Source organism: Malus domestica, chromosome 07, assembly GCF_042453785.1.
Source record: "Malus domestica chromosome 07, GDT2T_hap1".
Taxonomy (NCBI): domain Eukaryota; kingdom Viridiplantae; phylum Streptophyta; class Magnoliopsida; order Rosales; family Rosaceae; genus Malus; species Malus domestica.
In genome coordinates, this window is record NC_091667.1 from 27,227,975 (window position 1) to 27,244,624 (window position 16,650).

At 41.8% G+C, this 16,650-nt stretch overlaps 1 pseudogene; it reads left to right on the forward strand.

Moving 5' to 3' along the window:
* The first annotated feature begins 91 nt into the window (after positions 1-91).
* Positions 92-16,474, forward strand: LOC103434644 (aquaporin TIP1-3-like; annotated as a pseudogene).
* The last annotated feature ends 176 nt before the right edge of the window (positions 16,475-16,650 follow it).

Consider the following 16,650-nt stretch of genomic DNA (forward strand, 5'->3'; position numbering starts at 1 on the left):
ATGCAAGTTATTAAGCAGAAGAACACTGGGGGTTTCTAAGCTCTTGAGCAATTTAGGAGAGAACAAATAAGAAAGCCAGCCATTTACCAAAATGCCGATCAACAGAATTGCAGTTGGAACGACGGGGCAGGCAAAGCCACCCTGATGCAATTCGGGCTGCGTTTGGTGAGTTTTTCTCCATGCTTATTTTTGTTTTTGCTGGTGAAGGCTCTGGCATGGGTTTCAGTAAGTCCCCAATTTAACAATTTCTATGTAGATATTTTTCGAGTTCGGCTCACTTGGATTGACATATTATACATAAGAGCTTACGATTTTAGGATTCAATAATTGTTGGAGCGAGATTTCCAAGAAGAAATACCTTCATAGATTTGTTGACCGTAATCCTCACGTTCGCCGAATCTTTCTCTCTGATATCCCAGAATAGTCTTCCTCCGTAACTTGCCCGAACGGGGATACCTGCAAAAGATACTCCGACGCTCAAGTCAGCTGATTGGTTTTTCTCTTCTCTAGATTCTCTCGAAGGGCCCAATGACAAGAATCTCTTACGATATCTAGGTTTAAAATTAAAGAAGCTAGTTTCACCCTTAATAACCGTCAAGTCGAAGAGATAGAGAAAATCCCTAAAACCTAAGGATACACCTAGCTTCAGACCCAATGTAAGAAAGGTCGACATAATCAAGTAAGAGTTCAGGTTCAGTTGCATAGGGTGAGTATTGGTGAAGAATAAGATGAGATGAATCATGGGGTGGAGCGGGAAACTAATGATCCCTAAGTGATCCAGAGACAAAACGGTAGACCCGGTTGGGATACCGAGGCCCGAATACATGTCGCCTCTGGCAGGAAGTGGGCTAAGGTGTATATCATTTGGAGCATGACCTAGGTCACGAGCCTTGACAATTTCGAAGTGTGGTGGAGTACCACCATATTTAGACCAGGGTGTACGTCTCGTTATGATAAACGGGTGGGAAACTTAATGGCCAAAATTGGTTAGATAAGACAGAAGAGGAATTTGTGCTCGTAAACATAAGTGGAATGTGTTTGTACCATACTTAGGGCATCCGTGTTTAGATCTCGTATAAATACTCGGGGGACTCAAATGTAATTATGTAATAAAGGAATAGGCAAATATGTAATAAAGGAAGGGGGAAATATGTAATAAGTGATGAGCCCTTATTCTATAAAAGGGACTCCTCACCCTCACAATTGGAAAGGCCTCACTCTCATATTCAGAGCTCTCATCCTCACATAGGAGGCTCTCTCTCCCTCACAATCCTCTCACAAACAAAGAAATACAATATTAGTGTGGACGTAGCCCAAACATTGGGGTGAACCACGATACATCTTGTGTTATTTACTTTCTTGCAGATTCACGGTCGGATTTACGTTGTTCCAAGACCCCTCCGGTTTTGTGCATCAACATTTGGCACCGTCTGTGGGAAATCGACACGAAAAGCTATGTCGGTTCTCTTTCATTTTTTCACCTCCACCGTGAATCTGCAAAAACCCAACAACCCAAAGCTTTCCCAGAAAAAAAATCACAAAAACCAAGAACACCACACACTCTCTCTCTACTTTCTCTCTCATCAGCAAATTCCAATCCTTTTCACTCATTCTAAAAAAAGCTTCTGCATTTTTCACAATCTGCAAATCCTCCATTTCTCCAGTCTTCAAGGTCACTCCAAATTATTCAAAAACTTGTTTTGGGTACTTTTTCTTACCTGGGTTTTTCTCAGAGCTTCCTATTATTTTCTCGGCATCCAAACAGGTTTTGCATGTAGAGAGAAGCTTGGTTAAAAGCATATATCTTTAATCTGAAGGAAATAGTGCTTCATTTAATGTGATCAATCTTAGCCCGTGAACCAGTGATTGAAATTCTATGTTTGGCATTGAAGATTTCCCTAAAGATTTTGTGTCAGAGCTCAAGAATTACTCACATTCATAAAGAAAGGAACAAAGTTGGAGTGGGAAGAATGCTGGAAGCAGAGCTCTGTGGTTCTCGGATTCTATCGCCTTTTCGCTAAGAAAGCGGGGATAAGGAACTTTCAGTTCTTCCCAGGCACACAAAGGTTATTGTCACTGGAAACAATTAAACAAATTCTATTTTGGTGGGTCTTCAAGGCGTGGTCAAGAAAGCTGTTTGCCTTGGGGGTTGGCACTGGCTGAGTTTTGGGTGAGGAGCAGACTTGTAAAATGGAGAGAAAGCAGGTCACCATGTGGTGCAGCTAGAGCCGCTGATGGTTCCGAGATCCTGGAGTTTGAGGCTACCCGAGGCGCTATCGCCGTTGAAGAAGGGTCCAGAGATTCGAACTGGATTTCTCAAGAACATTAAACCCTCCAACTTTATCAAACCTGCCCCATTTTGTTTCTTATTAAAAAGTCCCTTGAAATATGTGAAGGCAAAAGATTAAGGTTGTCAGAGAGAAAAAAAAAATATGGCAGTTCAGGCACAAAGTTTGTACCTTTCTGAAGATTGGTCGTTGGCGGCGGTGGCACAGTTCCACTCTGTTTCGGCTATTGACGACATTTTTTTTTCGGCATTCCGAGCCCTCAATCCCTTGCCGTTCCTCCTCCAGTTAATTATTTCCAATATGTCACCCAAAAAAAGAAGCACAAAAGCAAAAATTCCCCCTCCCCCTAAAAAAAAGAAAAAAAAAGATCAATTGTCTGATCCGCCGTCTACAACACTGATTCAATCTCCTGGAGATCTCCCATTTGTTTCGCTCCAAAACAAAAGCCTTTGGTTTTTTCTGCATGCAACATCATCGTCATCGCAATCCGTTCGATCTTCTGTGTGATTAGGAAATTTGAATTGATGGGTTTCTTGTCAGATTAGACGATCAACATTTTTTTTTCAACCTTTTCTTTCGCTTTTACCTCCAAATCTCCTTCTTCTTTCCCGATTTGAACCTCTAAATTGTGTCTCCGGGATTCGACTGTCTCTGCGGATTAAGGGTTTCGTGCTGAAGGTGAAGGTGCAGGCTGACATGTTGCTGCCCTCACAGCTCACCAATGTCTCAAGGAATCTGCTGGGATCAAGCTGGACGGATGCGGCCAGCAAAAGAACATATTGATTACCGCTGCCTTTGGGGGTGTGGGTCAGTATGCAGCCCTTTTACAGCTGGAGTATACTGATCTTTACAACTAACAAGCAGAAGAGGAAAAAAAACAAAGAAGATGCCCACACTTTCATCATGTATGTTCCCATTTTCGAAGAAAGCAAAAGAAAAGCAGAAAAGAAAAGAGGAAAGTAAAAGCAGAAAGCAAAAAAAGATAAAAAGAATAAGACATAATTGCAGTGGTGATGGCATGCAGAAAAGGGAATTATGGGCGTGACCCATTGAGATGAGGATCAGATTTATTTTTGAATGATGTGATTTATTTTTTGTATCTTTCGGAGACATCTGTATAAACCCCATCAGAGGTTAATAATAAAAAAAAAAAAGGGCAAGCCCATAATAATGGGCTGGAACGTTATGTGGAGGGCGAAGACCTATATACCCAAAAGAGTTAGGCCCTCTATTATCACCAACCAGGTGATCAAAAGTACGTCCAGTACTCTAAAAATTATTCGGCAGCCTGCCGCTATTATCACCAAACCAAGTAATCAAAAGTACGCCCAGTACTCTAAAAATTATTCGACAACCTGCCGCTATTATCACCAACCAGGTGATCAAAAGTACACCCAATACTCCAAAATTATTCGGCAGCCTGCTGCTATTATCACAAACCAGGTGATCAAAAGTACGTCCAGTACTCCAAAATTATACATGAGCATCACTCATGTCAATCATACATAAACATTCATGAGCATCACTCATGTCAATCATACATAAACATTCATGACCATCATTCATATCAACATTCATGAACATCACTCATGTCAACATCCATGAGCATTACTCATGTCAACATTCATGAGCATCACTCATGTCAATCAACATAAACATTCATAAGCATCACTCATGTCAATCAGCTTCAAAAGCTTCATTTACAAAGTTTTAGCTTCGAAAGCTTCATTTACAGAGCTTCAGCTTTCAAAACTTTATTTACAAAAGCTCCAGCTTCAAAGCTTCACTTGCAAAGCTTCACCTACAAAGCTTCAGTGCAGGGTGTACAAATACCACATCCGAACAACCGCCACTTCGGCCCATACATGGATTCAATTTGAAGTTTCCAGCCAACAAACTCTATTAACTGAAGACTTGGGGGACTACACTATGTACCATATATTGGGCTTCATGAAAAATACTTGGGGGACTCTAGCCCATTATTTATGTACTGATGAGCGAACCCTTATTCTATAAAAGGGACTCCCTCACTTTCATTAGAGAGCACCCATTACTTATGTATTGAGGAGCGAGCCCTTATTCTATAAAAGGGATTCCCTCACCATTATTAGAGAGTATCGCCGCCTGCTGAGCAACTGGCTCGCCGCGAGCATCACTCTTAAACCATCACTTATGTATTGAGGAGCGAGCTCTTATTCTATAAAAGGGACTCCCTCACCTTCAACACCACAAACCAAACCAACCAAGGCAACATAAGCCACAAGCCGAGCAGCCTCGCAACATGTGCTACTTCTAGTTAAGCATCATTTCAGATTGAACACCACCTCATATCGAGTATTCAGATCTAGACGACATGTAGTTACTTCAGCCCACACATGGACTGAATTTCAAGTCTTCATCTAAAAAACTCTCTTGACTGAAGACTTGGGGGACTATTGTTTGTACCATACTTAGGGCCTCCATATTTAGATCTCGTATAAAGGGGGACTCAAATGTAATTATGTAATAAAGGAAGAGGCAAATATGTAATAAGTGAGGAGCCCTTATTCTATAAAAGGGACTCATCACCCTCACAATTGGAAATGCCTCACTCTCACCTTCAGAGGCCTCACTCTCATATTCAGAGCTCTCATCCTCACAGAGGAGGCTCTCTCTCCCTCACAATCATCTCACAAACAGAGAAATACAATATTAGTGTGGACGTAGCCCAAACATTGGGGTGAACCACGATACATCTTGTGTTATTTACTTTCTTGCAGATTCACGGTCGGATTTACGTTGTTTCAAGACCCCTCTGGTTTTGTGCATCAACAAAATGTTTCAAATATTCTCACAAGAGGGGTTTGAAATGGAAAATTACCTGTAAACTAAGATGTCACTCTGAAGCGAGAAATCACAGGCTTGGAGAAGAAACTAAGCAGAGGAAGTGAAGAAAAGCAGGGATGGAGAAACACAAGGTAATGACACACACACACACATACACACACACATATATATATATATATATATATATATATATATATATATATATACATGCGTGCATAGAGATGTACACAAATATATGAACAATACGTACAAAGATCCACATGTCAGTATGCAGAGATATGCACACGTATGTTGCTGGTAGGTTTGCCTATATATGCCTATGAATCCAGACATATATATGTATATATATAAAGGCAAGTGTCAGAATTGGTGTGTATACATATAAAAAAGCATGCAAAAGTTTGGCAAGGACGTGATGTCCATAAAAGTACGCATATATATATATATATATATATATATATATATATTGGTGTGTATACATATAGAAAAGCATGCAAAAGTCTGGCAAGGACGTGATATTCACAAAAGTACGCATATATATATATATATATATGTGTGTGTGTGTGTATAAAGGCAAGTGTCGGTATTGGTGTCTATATGTATGCACGCAAGTGTGTGAACGTGTTTTAGACTTCTGCGATGCAGCTATAGCTGCTGCTTTTGTCAGTTCGACAAGATGGGACAATGATTTATATAATAGATACGCCTACGTGTAACCTTTCAGATAGCCTACGCAGTTATATTTCATCGGTCATCTTTCGTCGTGTCAGTCCATTTTCGTAATGTCAGTCCACTTTCGTAATGTCAGTCATTGTTCGTAATGTCAGTCCACTTTCGTAGTGTCAGTCTCCGTTCGTAATGTCAGTCCACTTTCGTAATGTCAATCATCGTTCATCATGTTAGTCCACCTCCGTAATGCCTTCGTAAATCATCGCTCATAAATCTTCATACGTAAATTCTCGTTCGTAAATCTTCGTTCGTAAATCCTCGTTCGTAAATGTCAGTCTGCTTTCGTGGAAGGTGTCAGCCCACATTTTATGTGAAGATGTGAGGTGACTTTCATAAAGTAAGCAAAGGAACCTGTTTGGCTTTTGCGAGTTAGGCACACAAAACAATGATTTTGGTAAATTTACCTTAAGTAAATTTACCCGTAGAAAAAACAACTTCCACAAATTTGGTCTTAGTAAGAAATGCTTAAAGTTTTAGCTAGGTTAAAAAAGCATAGTTTCAAGGCCACATGTGATCGAAAAACTTAGTTTTTCCCTATTTTACATACGTAAAAAGGGGAAAAAATGGGCATTGTGGGAGGATAAAATCTGGTTTTGACTCATGGGCCAATCCAAGTCACCCAGGGATGGTGTTATGCAAGGTAAACCGTAAGGAAAGCCCATGAGGAATAGGCGCACGTGTCCAGGTAATCGCCTCCACTAAGGAGGATCATTAAGGAAGTGGGAAAGGAAAATATGACGTAGTGCTTGTTCCCGAAGCATGCGGTCATATTACGGAGGACCACTAAGGAAGTGGAAATGGGAAGAGAGATCATGATACTTGTTCTCCAGGCATGCAATCCTATAAATATGGAGATGAGCCAAATAACAAGGTACGTAAGGAGAACCCAAGAGAATCCAGAGAAGAGAAAAACCAATCAGCTGATTTGACCGTCGGAGTATTTTTTACAGGTACCCCTGCCCGGGCAAGTTACGGAGGAAGACTATTCTGGGATATCAGAGAGAAAGATTCGACAAACGTGAGGATTACGGTCAACAAATCTGTGGAGGTATTTCTTCTTGTAAGAAATCTTTATCAGAAAGGAGCTCAGGATGCTGCGACGTCCAAAGTACGCCGCGCACGAAGGAAAAGTTGGCCGAGGTCAAGCGAGCGAGGGCCACTGAGCGCGAGATGAATATGCAGCAAATACGTAAGGAGATGGCTTCCAACTTCATATTTGGTTGGGTGCAAAGCCAACAATGCCCGGAACATTGATATGTAGCTGATCCTGACGTGTATGATCACCATATAGGGATTGAATCGGGTGTATATGAGTGGTACGAAGGGATGGATCCTAAAGATTGGAGACCCTCAGACCAACCTGCTTCTTCTGATCTTATCCCAAGCAACGGGTTTGTTACTACTTCCAGACCTATCTCAAGTTTAGGCTTTAGAAGCTTTCAATTTGGCCATCGTTTCGGCGCTCAGTAGCTCACGTAATCGCGTGGTCTGTTCTTTTAGGCTAAACCCCCATTTGTGTTAGTGATCCGTTCTCATGGGCTAAAACCCCATATGTGTTTGTAATCTGTATTTTACTTACTATCTCAGTTGTATCTTTGCGCAATTGTCGTCACAAATTGGGCATTCGCCTTTCCACTGCCTAACTATTCCTATATGTTCCTTTTGATTTTCAATTTTAACTGAATGTGATCAATATCCTTAATCCTTAAATTTGAGTTTTCAAACCAAAGATTAACTTATCTTAATAAGATATGATCACCTTAGATTTTGAATTTTCGTTTCTATCAACCTCGAATTGCCTCTATATAAAGGGGTGTTTGAGAGCCATTCAGTAGTACCTGGATTTCATGGCTAACAATTGAAAAGTGAAGCTTCACTTCCGGCTCTACGCTGATGTTCCCAAAAAAGGAAGCTCCCGGAGGGGTTCCAAAGGTTTTAGAAATGTAATCGAGCTATGTTCTAATTCCTCTTCTCGTTCGCCAAGGAGGGCTTCTTATTCTTTTGAAGTCCCTAACACTTTTCGTGAATCCACATACCAGTCTTGAATAAGATCGGGTAGAGAACAAGCTCTAGACTTCATTGTCAGCGGAATGATCTCTCCGAGGCTAAATCATACCACTCGGGATCTTAATCCGGTTACCAACATAATGGTCTATCCGGGAGGGAGTTACACAACTCGGGCTCCTGACTCTATCGCTCGTTCTCCCGACCTTTACACAGGAGATGAAGCGGGTCCTTCTTGCGCACCTTCCCATCACCACCTATGCTGTCCCAAATGCTTCGACTATTGAACGAGCGTGAAACTTTGAAGAGATACTTGCAACGCGCTGAACACCAGGTGGATCATCTTAGGAGGGAATTAATGGCTGCGGATCATGTCATGTCTGTTGCTCACTCAGGTGGCATACATGATGGTTTTAAGTAAAACATTCAATATTTCCGCTCCAAGGCGAAAACGGCATTTCCCTCCGTAAACTGGGATAGTCTCTCTACCCCATTAGACTAGGTGTCATTTTGCTTGTAATAAGTTGGCCCCTTAGGTCCAACCATTACTAGGATATCTAGTAGTGATGTTGTCCTTGTTTTCCCTTTTTTTGCTAGTAGGTTTACTTCTCATTCTTGTCTTTTATCGTACTATGTGTCCAACATCCAAGAGGTTTTCCTCTTGAAATAAAACATATTCTCTTTTACGGTAGGAGAACAACGTCCCACTACCTAAGCTTTTTACCTTCGCACGCGTCATGCCTCATTTTCCTCTGCAAACACGCGACGTGTTCGAGGAGGCAAATCATATTAAATTCACCCTTTCATTATCGATCTCATAAACCATTCAACCTTGAATTAATTTTTACCTATTCGATCTTAGATTTTTCGATCTTGGATGGGTCTTTGCCCATTGGCTTTCCTTTCCTGCTCGATCTTAGATTTTTGATCTTGATTGGGTATTTGCCCATTCGATCTTAGATTCTCTATCTTGATTGGGTCTCTGCCCATCCGATCTTGGGTTTTCTTTTCCCATTCGGTATTCGATTTTTGATCTTGATTGGGTCTATGCCCCTGATCTTGGGTTTTCTTTTCCCACTCGATCTTATGTTTTTTATCTTGATTCGATCCTTATCCCTTAGTTTATACTCTTTAGCTTTAGACTTTATTCTAAGATTCGAATGAAATGTAACTTTATTTATCAAACAATAAGGAGATGTCAACATACATCCAGGGATACACCCTTCGACATGCAAGGAAAACAGAAAGGGGTTTACCCTTCAACATTACTGGAAACAGAAATTTAAATGTGGAAAACATAAACATGAAAAGTTAAATGTGGTACTTTCTCAAATGAATTGTGTTCCACGGGCGCGGCACATATTGACCTATTTCAACATGCTTGAGTTTATAAGCTCAATTTCCGAAGGCTTCGGTCACCTCATATGGTCATTCCTATATGCGTCCAAGCTTCCATGCATTCAAATCTTTTATGTTTTCCATGACCTTTCTCAATACCCATTCTCCTACCCTGAATCTTCTCGACTTAACCCGCTTGTTGAAGTAAGCGGCAACTTGGTTCTGGTAGTTCGCAAGTCGTAGTGCGGCGATCTCTCTTTGTTCCCCGACTAAGTTGAGGTTATGGGCTAGCTACTGATCATTCTCATCATTTTCCACAACTAATGTTCTGACCGTAGGTAGACCGACCTCTGTGAGGATAACCGCTTCAGTACCATTAGTGAGAGAGAATGGGCTTTCACCCGTTGGTTTTCATTTTGTGGTACGATAAGCCCATAGTACATTAGGGAGTTCCTCATGCCACTTTCCTTTACACTATTCCAACTTTTTCTTTAAACAATAAAAAATTGTTCGATTCGTCTTCTCTGCTTAGCCATTGCCCTGGGGATAACTCCTGGAAGAGAATTGTAATGTGATATCTTTCTCGATGCAATAGCTTCTAAACTTTCGATTGTCGAACTACGTACCATTATCCATCACAATCACCCTTGTTATGCCAAACCGGCATATAATGTTCCGCCATACGAATCTTACAACGTCATCTTGCGTAACAGAAACATACGATTCTACTTCTACCCACTTAGTGAAGTAGTCTATGGTGAGAAGGACGAACCTGTTACTTTTGGGCGTCTTTGGCAATGGGCCTACGATGTCCATGCCCCATTTTGCGAATAGTCAGGGTCCTACGGTTGGATTGATTTCCTCGGCGGGTTGTTTAACAATTGGGGCATATTTCTGGCATTTGTCACACTTTCTTACATACTGCTTCACGTCTCGAGCCATGTACAGCCAGAAGTAACCTTGAGTTAATGCTCAATACGCTAAACTTCTTCCTCCTGAGTGATTCCCACACATTCCTTTATGTAATTCTCTCAGAACCCATTCGGATTGCCTTGAATTTAAACACCTTAGGTAAGGTCCTGAGAATGACCTCTTATAGAGTGTGTCGCTAAGGATTGCATATCTTACTGCTTTCATTCGGAGTTTTCTCGCTTCCACAAGATCTTCCGGCTGGATCCCTTTTGTCAGGTAGTTTACAATTGGCGTCATCCAACAATCATTATCTTCAGCTTGAGCTTGCTCTGGCAACGGGTTGTTAAGTCTTGACATTTGCCCGTCGATTTGCATCATGTTCGATTGCACTGCTCTGATACTTAGGGAGTGCAGATATTCTACTTTGGCTACCCGTAGGTTCTCTTGTGCGGCTGACGCACGCTAGCTGATCCGCTCTTTTGTTCATCTCTCTAAGTATTTGCTTCAGCTCGAAATACTTGAATCCATTCGCCAGCCCTTTAACCAGTTGCTGATATGCTTCCATCCTCGCATTTTTAGTCGTATACTCTTCAGTTGCTTAGCCGACGATGAGTTGTGAATCACTATGCACGGTAAGACGGCTTATCTTCAATTGTTTCGCAAGTTCAAGGCCTAGTACCAGGGCTTCGTATTCCACCACGTTGTTTGATGCAAGAAAATCCAACCGAACCGAACACTCTAAGTCTATACCCTCAAGAGAAATTAAAATGATCCCTGGCCCATCTCCTGCTTGATTGGATGACCCATCCATATAAAGCTCTCATTTGATCTCACTAGGGTCGACTTTTGCAATTTCTTCGCATTCACCCTGCAAACTTTCACGAGGATAACACTCTACAAGAAAGTCAGCAATTACCTATCCTTTGTCTGCGCTTCGAGGCCGATACTTTATGTCAAAGGAACTAAGTTCGATGACCCATTTCGTAATTCTTCTTGATAAGTTCGGTTTAGATAAAATAGCCTTCGTCGGTTGATTAGTTAACACCACAATGGTGTGTGCCTCGAAGTACTGACAGAGCTTTTTCTTTGTGGTTACTAAGGCCAACACCATCTTCTCAGTGGGCGAATACCTCTTCTCTGCATCGATTAAACTTTTGCTCACGTAAAATATGAGTTGTTGGACCGAGCCTTATTCTCTGAATAACGCAGCACTTACTGACCTTTCGCTTACAGCCAGGTACATGTACAACGACTCCCCTTGTTTGGGAATGGTCAATAACAATGGGCTTGTGAGATACTTCTTCAGTTGTTTGAAAGCTTCCCTTTGCTCTTGCCCCTACACATCTCCTTTCTTGTTTCTTATGGCTTGAAAAAAGGTTTGCATCGATCGGATGATCATGAGATGAAACGAGTAAGGGCATCGATTCGCCCGGTTAACACTTGAATGTCTCTGGGTGTTACCGGGTCCGTCATGTTACACAAGGCTTCAACTTTTGCTGGGTTTGGTTTAATACCTCGTTTGTTCACTATGTGCCCCAAAAACTGCCTAGATGATACACCGAATGCGCATTTTGCTGAGTTTAGCTGCATGTGATATCTTCTGAACACGCCGAAAGTGTTGTGTAGATGATCGATGTGTTGGCACCTTTCTCGGCTTTTGACGACCAAATCGTCAATGTAAACCTCCATTGTATTTCCGATTTGATTTTTAAACATTTTATTCACTAACCTCTGATAAGTCGAGCCGGCATTCTTGAGTCCGAAAGGCATAACGGTGTAACAATACAATCCACGCTCAGTGATAAAAACAGTTTTCTCTTGATCTTCAACAGCCATATGAATTTGGTTATAACCGGAATAAGCATCTAAGAAAGACAATAGTGCGTACCCGGCCGTAGTATCCACCGTCTGGTCAATTTTTGGAATTGGAAAATAATCTTTCCGGTATGCTCTGTTCAGGTTGGTATAATCCACACACATGCGCCATTTTCCTTTTTCTTTCTTGCCCACTACCACGACATTCGAAACCCAAGTTGGGCACCAGACATCACGAATGAATCCAACTTTGAGAAGCTTATCAACTTCTGCACTGATAATCTGATTTCATTCTGGCGTAAATCTCCTATGCTTTTGTCGATGTGGAGGAGAACTCGGATCAACATTCAACTGATGGCATGCCACTTCCGGGTCAATTTCTGGCATGTCCCTATGGGACCATGCAAAAACATCAGCATTGCTCCTCAGAAGTTTCAGCAACTCTTCGACTTTCGTATCAGATAGGAGGGAGCCCACAGTGCTTCTACAGTCGGGGGTTCCTGATCGTCATTTTCTTGATCCTGCTGTGGTGGGTCCTCTGCTAACTGCTATAATGGTTTATTCTCATGCAAGTCCGAGCTCTGTTGCACTTCCCTGGTTGTCTTGATATTTGTTGCCATGCCGTAGCATTTTCTAGCTTCCAGCTGATCCCCTTTGATGTCGATTGTCGTTTGACCATCCGTCGACAAACACCTCATTCCTTAACATCTGGTTGATGCTTCTTCATCCATTCGATGAATCCAATCCTTTCCCATGATGTCATTATACGCACTCGGTGCATCAATTATGACAAAAGTGACGAAAAGAGTCTTACCTACTGCAGTGACAGGAAGGGTCACGTCTCTAATGGGTCGGGCTTTAGTTCCTTCAAACACATAGATGGGAGTCAGATTTGGCCTTATCTCTTTCTCGTCTAATTCCATTCTTCTAAATGTGCTCCAAAATAGAACGTATGTGTTGTTTTCTTCATCTATCATTATCCTTTTCACTCTTGAATTGGTAACACGTAGCGTCACGATCAATGTGTCATTGTGAGGGAATTGAATTCCTCCGAGGTATTTTAGGCTAAAAGAGATGACTCCGAGATTTTCTAATGCTTTGGATGCTTCAGGGGCTGATGTTATGTTGTGAACACGTCTAGACTTCTCGGCTTCCCTTTTTTACGACCGATAACGTGCTTCGCATTCTTCAGGGGGTTGGGGTCCCTCATGTATGACATTAATATCCAACAACCTTTCATCCGCTCCAATGTTTCCTGTCATTGTTTTTCAGGGGGTTGGGGTCCACTATGTATGACATTAATATCCAACAACCTTTCGTCCGCTCCAATGTTTCCTGTCATTTTTTTAAGTCTTCTGTCGTTCTTACGTTCGTCCCTTGATTTTACGCGACACTGTGACAACATCCCTTTCTTCAGCATAGCTTCCACTTGGTTCCTTAGGCTTCGACAATCGTTGGTGGCATGACCAAAGTCGTTGTGATAAGCATACATCTTGTTCCTGTCTCTCTCCTCTAGTGGTGTTCGAATCGGTGTTAGTGCACGAAAGATTCCCTTTCCCTTATTCTTGTGGAAAATTTTGCCTAGGCTCACTGTGAGCTAGGTGTTTAGGCGATCAAGTCTAGATCTTTCATTGAACCCATCCTTTGGGTCACGTGAGAATCTTCTTTCTTGCCTAGGTTGAGTGTAGGTTTCAAGGTAGGCACGGTAGTGCCCGCTGGAGATGCAGCATTAGTCGCGGTGGCCCGCTTTGATTGGATAAGCTACTCTTCCTCTAATCTGATGATTCCATCAGCTCGAGCTATCACCTCCCTCATGTCCAGTGACAATGTTTCGATTAACGACCTACGCATCTTCGTTCCAGGCAACACCCCTTCTCAGATTGCCAAAGATTGAGTGTGAGAATCACATTCTTCTAGAGTGGACATCTCCTCCGTTAACCTAGTCATGTAGCTTTTAAGGCTCTCGCCAACATTTTGTTTGGTGCTGAACAAGATCGTAACATATTTTCTTGGCCTCCAATTGCAGACATATTAAGATATGAATGTTTCGCAAAGCTCTGTGAAGCTTCCGATAGACCTCAGTTTCAGTTATCTGAACTAAGTTAAAGATGATCCCGAAAGGCTTGAGGGGAACAATTTGCACAGGAGGGCCTCGTCGTCTCCTTCAAACGCCATCTTCTGTTGAAAGTGGTAAATGTGTTCAACAGGATCAGTCGTGCCTTCAAACAGTCTAAACTTTAGTTGGGTGAACTTGGCAAGTTTTTTAGCTTTTAGTTAGTCTTCTGTGAACGGCGATTTGCGAATTCCTCTGGCCGCTTCTAAGGCAAGCTCTGTCGGGGTTTGTGGCTTATATCCCTTCACAATCTTCTCAATTTGTTCTCACAAATCAACATCCATTACCTTTTTCGATCCTTTTCCCCTGTGATCCCCTTCGCCCTGATTTTTCGTTACTTCAATACGGTTACTAGATGGCACGCTACTAGAGCTGCCCTCCTTATCTTCCTTTTCTGCACATTGTCTTTTGGTGCTGATTACATCTTCTACCACGTTTCTTGCTTTAGCCTTCTTCAACGCCTCCTCTGCTGTCTTTTTGTTTCACGCAATTCCCTCGTTAACCTTCTAAATTGTTCCATGGCAAGATTGAGTTCACTATTTTGAGATTGAGACCTAGTATGTACTGATCGAGTCCCTGCATCTTCAGAAAGATTCGGAACTTCTTGTGCGGATCCAGTCATGTTTCTAGTTTGATTTTGTTTCGGTTCCCACAGACGGCGCCAACTGTTGGAGCGAGATTTCCTACAAGAAGAAATACCTCCATAGATTTTTTTATCGTAATCCTCATGTTCGCCAAACCTTTCTATCTGATATCCCAGAATAGTCTTCCTCCATAACTTGCCCGGGCAGGGGTACCTACAAAAGATACTTCGACGCTCAAGTCAGCTGTTTGGTTTTTCTCTTCTTTGGATTCTCTCGGGTTCTCCTTACGTACCTTGTTCTTTGGCTTCTCTCCATATTTATAGGATTGCATGCCTGGAGAACAAGTATCACGATCTCTCTTCCCTTTTCCACTTCCTTATTGGTCCTCCGTAATATGACCGCATGCTTCAGGAACAAGCACCACGTCATATTTTCCTTTCCCACTTCCTCAATGATCATCCGTAGTGGAGGCAGTTACCTGGACACGTGCGATTGTTCCTCGTGGGCTTTCCTTACGGTTTACCTTGCATAACACCATCCCTGGGTGACTTGGATTGGCCCATGAGTCGAAACCAGATTTTATCCTCCCACAATAGTCATCTATATTTGTCAGCCTCTTCCTGTTGCGGTAATATATGATAGAGATTAACATGATATATGTTATTTGTTCATTTCTTAAAAATTTACGTTTATAGTTTCCATAGTTGCCTCGTCTACTTTCGCTAACCTCTTTTTATGAGTGTGTAATATGTGACGGGAAAACTCTAGCTTGATATATATTGTTTAATTAAGATTTCCGTGTGGTGTTATTTATATCTTTTTCTAATTCAATTGAATAATGAAGGGAAGTTTAAATAATGAGGTGTGTTATCCACACATCCCTTTTTACTTTTCACACACGCTTTGTTAATTTATGTTATTTGATATTTTTCAATTCATCCGATCTGACGGCTGAAAATTGGAAAGGTGTATGAGAAGTAAAAAAGAATATGTAGATATCACACCCCTAAATAATTTTGTCAGACAAGCTTACTAACAATGCCTTGACCACAGTAGCACACCGTCGGGGCTCGTAGCTGCCTCATTAGCTTATGCATTTGCACCTTTTGTGGCGGTCTCAGTGGGTGCAAATATTTCTGGGGATCACATAAACTGAGCTGTCATGTTTGGTGCATTCATTGGTGGAAACATAACACTTCTGAGGGGCAATTGGTACTGGATTGCACAGTTGTTGGTTGTCTGCTGCTCAAGTTTGCCACTGGTGGATGGGTAAGTTCTAAGGAGCTTACTGGTCAATACTTAATAGTTAATTGATTTTACAAGATGTGTTTGCAACTATCGTCTAGGCACGCTCAGATAACTCTGGATAACTCTCAATCGTTGATGCAATATGAGATTTACATGCTTCAATGGTTGCTAGTGAGCGATTGTTACATTTCTTTTAATTGTACGAATATCCTACTTGATGTTTTTGTTGATGAATTACCCAACTGCCTGCAGGAAACGACAGGGTTCTCACTATCGTCCGGCATGTCGGTATGGAATGCTCTAGTGTTTGAGATTGTGATGACCTTCGGCTTGGTCTACACAGTGTGTATGCCACAGCAGTGGGTCCAAAGAAGGGGACTGTAGGGATTGTAGCACCAATAGCAACTGTTGGTGCCAACATTTAGGCTGGGAGTGTGTTTGATGGTACATCCATGAACCCAACAGCGTCGTTTGACTCTGCCATGGTCAGTTAGTCATGGACGCACCACTGGGTCTATTGGGCTAGCCCACTAATTGGTGCTGCCACCGCAGTTCTTGTCTATGACAACATCTTCATCGGTAATGGGATCCATGAACAGGGTCCTAATGACTTTTAAAAACTAGTCCATGCTAGCTTGTTTAAGATGGATGCAATTGTTCAACTAAAGGCCTCTTGGGGCATAAATCGAATTTCGTGTAATTTTTGGGGGGCTTAAATCAAATTTCATATATTTTTTGTTGTAGGGTTTGTTATTTTTCATTTTATGTTGTAAGTGGGAGTAGTGCTAGTTGG